The sequence below is a fragment of the Coregonus lavaretus genome (genome assembly GCF_964263955.1).
Source record: "Coregonus lavaretus genome assembly, contig: HAP1_SCAFFOLD_282, whole genome shotgun sequence".
Taxonomy (NCBI): Eukaryota; Metazoa; Chordata; class Actinopteri; order Salmoniformes; family Salmonidae; genus Coregonus; species Coregonus lavaretus.
This window is the reverse complement of record NW_028162929.1, coordinates 478,069-488,068: the sequence shown is the minus strand read 5'-3', so window position 1 is coordinate 488,068 and position 10,000 is coordinate 478,069. Positions and strand designations below refer to the sequence as shown.

Below are 10,000 nucleotides of genomic sequence, written 5' to 3'. Positions count from 1 at the left end.
CAGTATATAGATAGCTGTGGCTGTATACCGTGGAACCTGCTCTCCTGTGCAGTATATAGATAGCTGAGGCTGTATACCGTGGAACCTGCTCTCCTGTGCAGTATATAGATAGCTGAGGCTGTATACCGTGGAACCTGCTCTCCTGCGCAGTATATAGATAGCTGAGGCTGTATACCGCGGAACCTGCTCTCCTGGGCAGTATATAGATAGCTGTGGCTGTATACCGTGGAACCTGCTCTCCTGGGCAGTATATAGATAGCTGTGGTAAGGTGTGTGTTATATAGGACTCAATGAACCATAAATCTGTCCCTCCTCTTAACCTTCAATCTACACAAATAAGTGTTGGTGTTTGTGAGGATGGGTATTGGGACAGCAATTCAATCCATTTCTATTTTAAACCGTACACCAATATAGATCTACTCTGATCTATCATCAGTTAAAATACACATCCATGAATCCAATAATAAATACATCTAACAATCACATACACTTCTATTGCCTTAGTAGATGGTCTGTATGAAATTGTCAGCAGGTAGCTAAGCTAGCTGACGTAATCCGTATAAACCTTTCATGACAAATATAGCTTCTTTGATTGTCAGCTTTAGTTAGCTGACTGACAACAGGCCCTGCTGGTTCCTGTTTTGTTGTTGTGTTGTTATTCTATCAATGTATTCTGTCTGAACATAAAACCTGCAGAGACTACACTATGATTCATTCAGATAGCAGAGCTGATTGATTAGTCTGGTCTGGACGTGTCTGCATCCCCTATTTGTATTAATTGTAGATCCCCATTAGCTCCCAAGGCAGCAGCTACTCTTCCTAGGGTCCAGCACCAGCGACCCTGTTCCCTATTTCTGGTTCTGCTTTTGACCAGGGCCCAAAGGGTTTCCCAAAGCAGTGCACTATAGGGATTCATGTGCCATTGGGGACGCATCCATTTTCTGAGTCGTTAATGGGGACACATCCATGATCTGATTCGTTAATGGGGACGCATCCATGAACTGAGTCATTAATGGGGACGCATCCATGAACTGAGTCATTAATGGGGACGCATCCATGAACTGAGTCATTAATGGGGACGCATCCATGAACTGAGTCATTAATGGGGACGCATCCATGATCTGAGTCATTCATGTCTGATTGAATGAGCAGACTGAGCAGCTCTGGGAGTAAACAGCAGACACAGGGAGACAGTGAACTGCTCTGGGAGTTAACAGCAGACACAGGGAGACAGTGAACAGCTCTGGGAGTTAACAGCAGACACAGGGAGACAGAAAAAAGCTCTGGGAGTAAACAGCAGACACAGGGAGACAGTGAACTGCTCTGGGAGTTAACAGCAGACACAGGGAGACAGTGAACAGCTCTGGGAGTAAACAGCAGACACAGGGAGACAGTGAACTGCTCTGGGAGTTAACAGCAGACACAGGGAGACAGAAAAAAGCTCTGGGAGTTAACAGCAGACACAGGGAGACAGTGGACAGCTCTGGGAGTGAACAGCAGACACAGGGAGACAGTGAACAGCTCTGGGAATAAACAGCAGACACAGGGAGACAGTAAACAGCTCTGGGGGTAAACAGAAGACACAGGGAGAGTGTAGCTGGCCTTTTCCTCTCACAGACTTTAGACAGGCCAGACCTTGTTCTGCCAGTTAGCCTTCCCAGCCTAATATCTGTCCTGTCTAATGTCTGGCCTGTAACAGACACAAGGAGCTCCGTCTGCCTCTGTCTTTCTGCAGAACAGATCAACTCTTTACTGTTAGATTATTGGAGATTAATGGGATACTGAGAAAGGTCAACTTGAATAACAGAGAATCCTGTCTATGTGCTGTGCAGAGGGCCTGTGTCTGCTCCAGGTGATCATTAAGGGTGCTGTGCAGAGGGCCTGTGTCTGCTCCAGGTGATCATTAAGGGTGCTGTGCAGAGGGCCTGTGTCTGCTCCAGGTGATCATTAAGGGTGCTGTGCAGAGGGCCTGTGTCTGCTCCAGGTGATCATTAAGGGTGCTGTGCAGAGGGCCTGTGTCTGCTCCAGGTGATCATTAAGGGTGCTGTGCAGAGGGCCTGTGTCTGCTCCAGGTGATCATTAAGGGTGCTGTGCAGAGGGCCTGTGTCTGCTCCAGGTGATCATTAAGGGTGCTGTGCAGAGGGCCTGTGTCTGCTCCAGGTGATCATTAAGGGTGCTGTGCAGAGGGCCTGTATCTGCTCCAGGTGATTTTACTACTGGTCTCTGTTCTAGTCTCTGCAGTTTCACCTGTGTCTACTTATCTCTATAGGCAAATATTCAGAATGGCTACACAGATACAAATCAATGCTAGGTCTGACTCTAGGTGTTCGTAATAGGACAGGAAGGAATTATTTATGTCCCAGAGCTCAATTAGCTCATTTTCCAACCATTTAGCCGTCATTAGACTGAAGAGATGTGGACAACTCAGTCTGAGAGAAAGAAAACGTGAGAGCGAGGGACAACTGGGCTAAAAGGGTCCATGTCTGGATCTAAAATATCATCTGGATCATATTTAGAGTTTAGTGGATTTGCACCATATCTTGACATTCTGAATCCGGATGTGTCTTTTAGGTATACAGTGAGGGAAAGAAGTATTTGATCCCCTGCTGATTTTGTACGTTTGCCCATTGACAAACCCATGATCAGTCTATAATTTAAATGGTAGGTTTATTTGAACAGTGAGAGACAGAATAACAACAACAAAAATCCAGAAAAACGCAGGGAAATAAGTATTTGACCCCTCTGCAAAATATGACATGACTACTTGGTGAAAAAACCCTTGTTGGCAATCACAGAGGTCAGACGTTTCTTGTAGTTGGCCACCAGGTTTGCACACATCTCAGGAGGGATTTTGTTCCACTCCTCTTTGCAGATCTTCTCCAAGTCATTAAGGTTTCGAGGCTGACGTTTGGCAACTTGAACCTTCAGCTCCCTCCACAGATTTTCTATGGGATTAAGGTCTGGAGACTGGCTAGGCCACTTCAGGACCTTAATGTGCTTCTTCTTGAGCCACTCCTTTGTTGCCTTGGCCGTGTGTTTTGGGTCATTGTCATGCTGGAATACCCATCCATTACCCATTTTCAATGCCCTGGCTGAGGGAAGGAGATTCTCACCCAAGATTTGATGGTACATGGCCCCGTCCATTGTCCCTTTGATGCGGTGAAGTTGTCCTGTCCCCTTAGCAGAAAAACACCCCCAAAGCATAATGTTTCCACCTCAATGTTTGACGGTGGGGATGGTGTTCTTGGGGTCATAGGCAGCATTCCTCCTCCTCCAAACACGGCGAGTTAAGTTGATGCCAAAGAGCTCGATTTTGGTCTCCTCTGACCACAACACTTTCACCCAGTTCTCCTCTGAATCATTCAGATGTTCATTGGCAAACTTCAGACAGCCATGTACAGTGGGGAGAACAAGTATTTGATACACTGCCGATTTTGCAGGTTTTCCTTCAACTGTGAGAGACGGAATCTAAAACAAAAATCTTAAAAATATTGTTTTTCCTAATCATATTTTTTGTAATTCAATAACTGTTTAGGGTTAAAAAAAGCATCCTACAATTTCCACATTTTAATTTTAATTTTAATTTTTTATTTTACAGCATGTCCACTGTAGTGGACAACAGGATCATTTGAGTACGAAAAGAGACACATTTGGTAGATACAAATTTTTACAGAGTTCTTACAGATTAAAGAGTTTTTATGAACTAAGAATACATACATTTTGGGCTGTAGATTGATTATTATCCAATAATACAGACATTTTGATTATACAATACACATTAATCATTCTTGAATCCTTTTCCTTACATTTCGCAAGGATAGCTTTACTATTAAAGCTTAACACTTTGTTATGTCCATATCCTTTGATTGGTCCCCTTGAATCCTTTCAGTGTTATTTGAACAATGAACATATAACTAATGTGTAACAGATTTATTTTGGATTTTTTCCTTCTGTCAAACTGAATCCAATCTAGCTTTTTCCTTCACTCTTCATTTTGTTCTTAGTATTTTCTTTGTTAGTGGTGAAAGTCCTGGAAGCAATTTCTCTTTTTGGTAATGCAGAGGAACATCTTGCATTTGGTACATCTCATGTACGTCTTGCTCTTGCAGCCCTTATTTCTGCATCGTTCTGCATGCTTGGTATCCATCATCTCAGGCATGTGCATGGCTCCTAGTCTGCGCACAGATGGCTCTGGTTGTGGGATCCTCATTTTAGATGGTGGCTCATACTCATCCTCACTCTCTTCACAGCTGTTCCGGACTCTCCAACAGCTCCTCAGCTAGGAGTAGTTTGAAGTCCAGGTACTGATGTGTGTTCTTGGATGGTCTGTGCAGAGCTTTGCTGTCAGACTGGTATTGTATCCAGGAGTTGGTGATGGCAACATCAAAGAAGTGACTGATCACGCGCGATGTCCACTTCTTGGTCCTGCTTGACATACGATAGAAGCTAAGCATGCGATCACAAAGATCTACGCCACCCATGTTATCATTATACTGCTTAATTACTGCTGGTCTTTTAACCTGGACCAGGTGCTTTTCTTTCTGGGACCATCTGGTACAGATGTCTTCTGGGTCTTTCCCATGTACAGTGGATGCCATGAGCACTGGTTTGTTGTCGAACCATTTTGTGATGGCCAGCTCAGGACTCTTTCTGGCCACTGACACTGATGTTCCTCTCCCCTCTTTTTTCAACTGTTTGTCTACTGGCAGCTGGCACAGCTTTGGGACACGGTTCTTCATTATAGTTCCAGTTGCAGGAAGGCCCTTTGCCAGCAATGCATCCAATAGATCTATGGTTGTGAAGTACCTGTCAAAGAATATGTGGCTTCCTGTTGGAACAGATTCAACCATGCGTAGAACTGCTGCAGCTCCAACTCCTAACCTTTGGACTGTAAAGGTATTCTTCCCTTGGTAGACTTCAAAATCAAGCATCAGACCATTTGGGGATGCAAGGACAAAGACCTTTAGGCCAGTAGGGTTTGGCTTGCCGGGAACATATTGCCTGACTGGACAACGGCCTGTGAATGGGATGATTTGCTCATCAATGCAGACCCTTTCTGGCTTTGCAAGGCTGAGACAGCCTTGGCGCACACGATCGAGTATTGGCCTGACTTTCCAAAGAATATCTGCCTTCTTTGTTTCCTCTGTTACAGCCAGGTCATTGACAATCTTGAGGGAATTTCTTATCCTGAAGAATCTATCCCTAGTCATTTTGCTACTTATGACTGGCACTTTAGTTTTGTTGGCCCAAAACATTTTAATTCTGGGATAGCCAAGGCAGGCCATGTGGACTGAAATGCCCAAGAAGATTTTTATTTCTTGTGGCGTGGTGTTCATGCACACTCCTTTGATTTGCAGCTCTCTTTGATTTGTGTATGTTGCCAAATCTTCAAAGACCTTGTTGTCAATGTACTGTGAAAAGTATTCAATTGGACTCCAGTCTGCACGTGTTGTAGGGTCATCTTGACACACAGGAAGCCCAGGTAACACAGGTGCAAATCTGATATGAAGGAAAAAAGAATAATAAATGATAAGTAATAACAGTTTAAATACTCAATGCAGCTGAATTTAAAATTGTGGAACTGCATCAAACATACATGTTACTCCTGGCCCACAGAGGGCGACGAGTTTCCTGTTCATCCCTGTCTGTATCTGTGTCTGTGTCTGCATCTGTCCCTTCAACTGAGCCTTCTGCATTGTCTTCCTCTTCTTCATCACCGTTTTGTATCACTGGTTGAAACTTATCCTCATCTCTCTCATCATCTGACAACTCCAAATCTGAATCTCCCTCGACTATTCGGTAAAGAATTCTTTCTGCTTCAGTTCTGTTTCCTACGACAATGTGGAGTCATTATTTACATGAAGATAGTCCTGATGTCCACTATAATTGACATTCATAAAATGGCAAATCTTTCAAAAGATACATAATTTAGTTGCTATCAGAACTAAATATATGATTCCTAACACCTTCATGAACAAGAAAATATATGATTATCATAGTAACAAAACCATAGACAAACAATATTTGACTTACCTCTCATCTTTCCATAAAATGTGCTTGTTCCTATGCCGTCCATTTTGAAAGGAAAGATAGAGGCGGTTCCCGGCCTCCCAGCCAATCAAATGACATATCACTGAAAAGCCCAGGATGTCCTCTGTACAGTACATCAGGAATTAAGAGACTTGCACAAAAGATTCCAAGAAGAGGGATGAAACTCAAATGTCCACTACAGTGGACATAAGTTAATGGGCTGGGTCTCAGGAGGATATGATAAAAAATTACAGACCTCTACATGCTTTGTAAGTAGGAAAACCTGCAAAATCGGCAGTGTATCAAATACTTGTTCTCCCCACTGTATATGTGCTTTCTTGAGCAGGCGGACCTTGCGGGCACTGCAGGATTTCAGTCCTTCCTTCTCTGAATATCACACATGGACATTTCCTATGGCTGGATATGGACTCATTCAATATCCTGAGATATATGACATCCTATTTTCTCTCTTCATGTTGACAAATACTGACTGTATACATCGGATTTCTGTGATATGGACTCGGATCTTGATATGCTTTTTGATATGCTGACAATAAGAACAAATTCTGATGCATTTCTGAGCTTTGATATATATTCAATTCTTATATTTCTTTACATGCACAAATCATTTTTGGATTCCCTCCGGATATTGACTCATTAGATATCCTGAGATAGTCCTACATCTTATTTTCTCTATATGATCACAAATACTGACAGTAGTCCTACACAGTATATTTCCTCATCATATACGATGCAGATGTTCTTGCCTGAGGTCCATATCAGAACCTTGATATGCGTTTTGATATGCTAAATAAGGACAACTTCTGACGCTTATTTGAATGTTGAGGTCAATATTTACAAATATTACATCCATATCATTCTTTCAGACACCAGGGCCCAGATTCACAAAACCTTCTTAAGAAGAAATATCTACTTAACTGCCTTTTTCCCCTTAACTATAGACTTATGAAGAAAGTTAAGCAAAATTGCTATTCCTCAAAAAGGTCCTTGGAAATGTTCGCTATTTCTTATGTTTCTCCTTAAGCAAAAAGTTAAGAAGAAATTAGATTCTTGAAAATAAAGTTTTGGGATTTGTTCTTAAATCCAAGATAGCTAAGCCCTTGTCTTAATTCATGTTTAATTCACTCTCAAACTTCATCTGAAAGTTTGAGTATTTATTATTTTAAACCCAAGAACATGTTTTAGAACAGTAATCGCAATAGGAAATATGCTAACATGATTGCCATTGCTATCTAGATAGCTAGCTAAGTCGGTTGCCTAGCAAAAAACATCTTAAGAAGATTCGTAAGAAGATATTTGAGAAGATTGTAAGAAAATAATTCAATCTTAAGATATTGTTGAGGAATTGCACTTACGAACTATCTTACAAACTATCTTACGAACTTCTTATTAAGTTTTTGCATAAGAAGTGTTTTGTGAATCTGGGCCCAGTTGTGTAAAGTACTTAAGTAAAAATACTTTAAAGTACTGCTTAAGTAGTTTTTGGGGGTAACTTTACTGTACTATTTATATTTTTGACAACTTTTACTTTTACTCCACTACATTCCTAAAGAAAATAATGTACTTTTTACTCCATACATTTTCCCTGACACCCAAAAGTACTCGTTACATTTTGAATGCTTAGCAGGACAGGAAAATTGTCTAATTCACACAATTATCAAGAGAACATCCCTGCTCATCCCTACTGCCTCTGATCTGACGGACTCACTAAACACATGCTTCATTTGTAAATTATGTCTGAGTGTTGGAGCGTGCCCCTGGCTAAAAAACAAGAAAATGGTGCTGTCTGGTTTGCTTAATATAAGGAATTTGAAATGATTTATACTTTTACTTTTGATACTTAAGTATATTTAAAACCAAATACTTTTACTCAAGTAGGATTTCCCTGGGTGACTTTCACTTATATTTTAGTCATTTAGCAAACACTCTAAGTGCCTTGCTCAAGGGCACATTGACAGATTTTTCACCTAGTTGGCTCGGGGATTGGAACCAGCAACCTTTCGGTTAATGGCACAACGCTCTTAACCACTAAGCTACCTGCCGCCCCAGTCATTTTTATATTAAGACATCTTTACTTTTACTCAAGTATGACAATTGGGGACTTTTTCCACCAGACACTAGATATAATTTTTTTATTCCCTCTGGATGAAGTTACCACAAGCTAAATGCACTGTAACTGGTATATTCACGTGTGTTCTGCTGTGGAGTTCCAACTGTCATTTGTTTAATTGGGCACCACAAATGAGTGTGTGGTTGAATTGACAACTAGAGAAGCAAAGAAGTGAGAAGCTGTTCAGAAAATACCTCAAAGAAGTTAACGCTAAAGTGAGTAGCTAATTTGAGATGTTTTATTTATCTTAAAACTAGAATCAAGAACGTTAGCTAATTTAGCTAGCAGCCAGTATGGCCAGCTAGCTAGGCTTGATAGGGGATAAAAGCTAACTGTTAGCCTAGCTAGCAAAAACAAATTGTTTACCCCCTATCAAGCCTCAAGGTGACAGCTAACGTTTTAAAAACGTTTAGTCGTATGTTGTATTACTGGTTTATATAACTATATATATATATATAGCTAACTAACTCAGCTAGCTAACTAGCAACTTGCTTGTTTCCAGTTAGTTTTCTCATCATGAATGAAGCAGCTAATGTAGCTACCTTGTTGTATGGTTTATGTGAAATGACGATATTTTCTTGCAATATCGATATATTTTTTGGAGCAAAGACAGACTTATATTTGCATCTTTACAGTAAACATGTGTTGTGATTGGAGCTCTGGATCTGCTATGGTGCATATTTTAAACAGAAACAGCAGAGATGTGCTTTGCCTACTACCGAATGCGGGGCAAATGTTCAGATGTTATGCTCAGATATGTCACCTTCATGTGAAGAAGCACAAAGATGTTTTGGCACCTGAACAGGTAAAATCATTTGGGCACTGGACATTGATCAAGAGTCGGATTTAGCCCATTTTTGATCAGACATGCAAGGACGAATATTACATATCATGTAAGGATTTCTATTGAACTTATGATTTTTTTGAGAAATACAGAAACAGAAATGATCAGGTAATGACTACAGATATGATACAATTCTGAAAAGATGTGTATTTCTAAGTATAAAGGTTTAGATATGTCACAATGTTGACACATACTCTTTCTGGAGTTAGAATATTCTAGAAATATGTAGGCGGGTGCGTGTCTTGAACACCGCAGATATTCTGAGATTGGATGCATGTAGAAACTATCCTAACTCCGTATATGAAATGAAGGACATATCTGGAGCATGTCTACTCCTTATAGCTAATAAAATGCCAGATATCCGGAAACATATAGATAAACATAAATATATAGATAAATATAAATATATAGACAACATTAATATATAGACAACATATCCCCCGACCCTTTCGCCCAGTGGAGAGAGAGAGAAAAAAGAGAGCGAAAGAAAAAGAGAGAGTGAGTTGGCGAGAGAGAGAAAGAGAGAGTCAGAGAGAGAAAAAATATGTACTGAGAGAAAGCAAGGGAGAAAGAGAGAGGGAGAGATAGGGAGGGAGAGAGAGAACGAGAAAGAGAGAGAGAGAGAGAGAGAGAGGGAGGGAGGGAGGGAGATCACGAGAGAGAGAGGGGGAGAGAGAGGGAGAGAGACAGAGAGAGAGAGAGAGAGAGAGAGAGAGAGAGAGAGAAACAGAGAGAAACAAAGAGAACAGTGTCTTGAGTTAAACTAAGATTCTGGAAAGCGTCTTTTTTAATTGTCTCTCAGATGCTATAATGAGGGTGAGATCAGACAGTGTTTAGTATCCATCCATTCCTTACATTCGTTCCCTTCTCTCTTCATCGCTCAGCATTTCGCCAAAGGACTCTCTGCAGCTAATTTACCATCTCTAGTTATAATAGGAAATCATTAGGCCAAGTATCTCCCAATTGAAGAACCTGATTGGAGTTTCATGGTTGAC

At 41.0% G+C, this 10,000-nt stretch overlaps 1 protein-coding gene and 1 long non-coding RNA gene across 2 annotated transcripts in view; both read right to left on the bottom strand.

The window, feature by feature from the left end:
• LOC311118679 (BTB/POZ domain-containing protein 3) overlaps window positions 1-10,000 on the bottom strand; it is a gene marked incomplete at its 3' end in the record, with an annotated part of 445,507 nt that overhangs the window by 54,763 nt on the left and 380,744 nt on the right. The gene's annotated exons all lie outside the window — the stretch shown is intronic.
• On the bottom strand, window positions 5,161-6,236 carry LOC311118680. Its single transcript, XR_014611837.1, has 2 exons — window positions 6,034-6,236; window positions 5,161-5,499 (listed from the first exon to the last, which is right to left on the bottom strand). It is a non-coding gene; the product is annotated as an uncharacterized lncRNA (long non-coding RNA).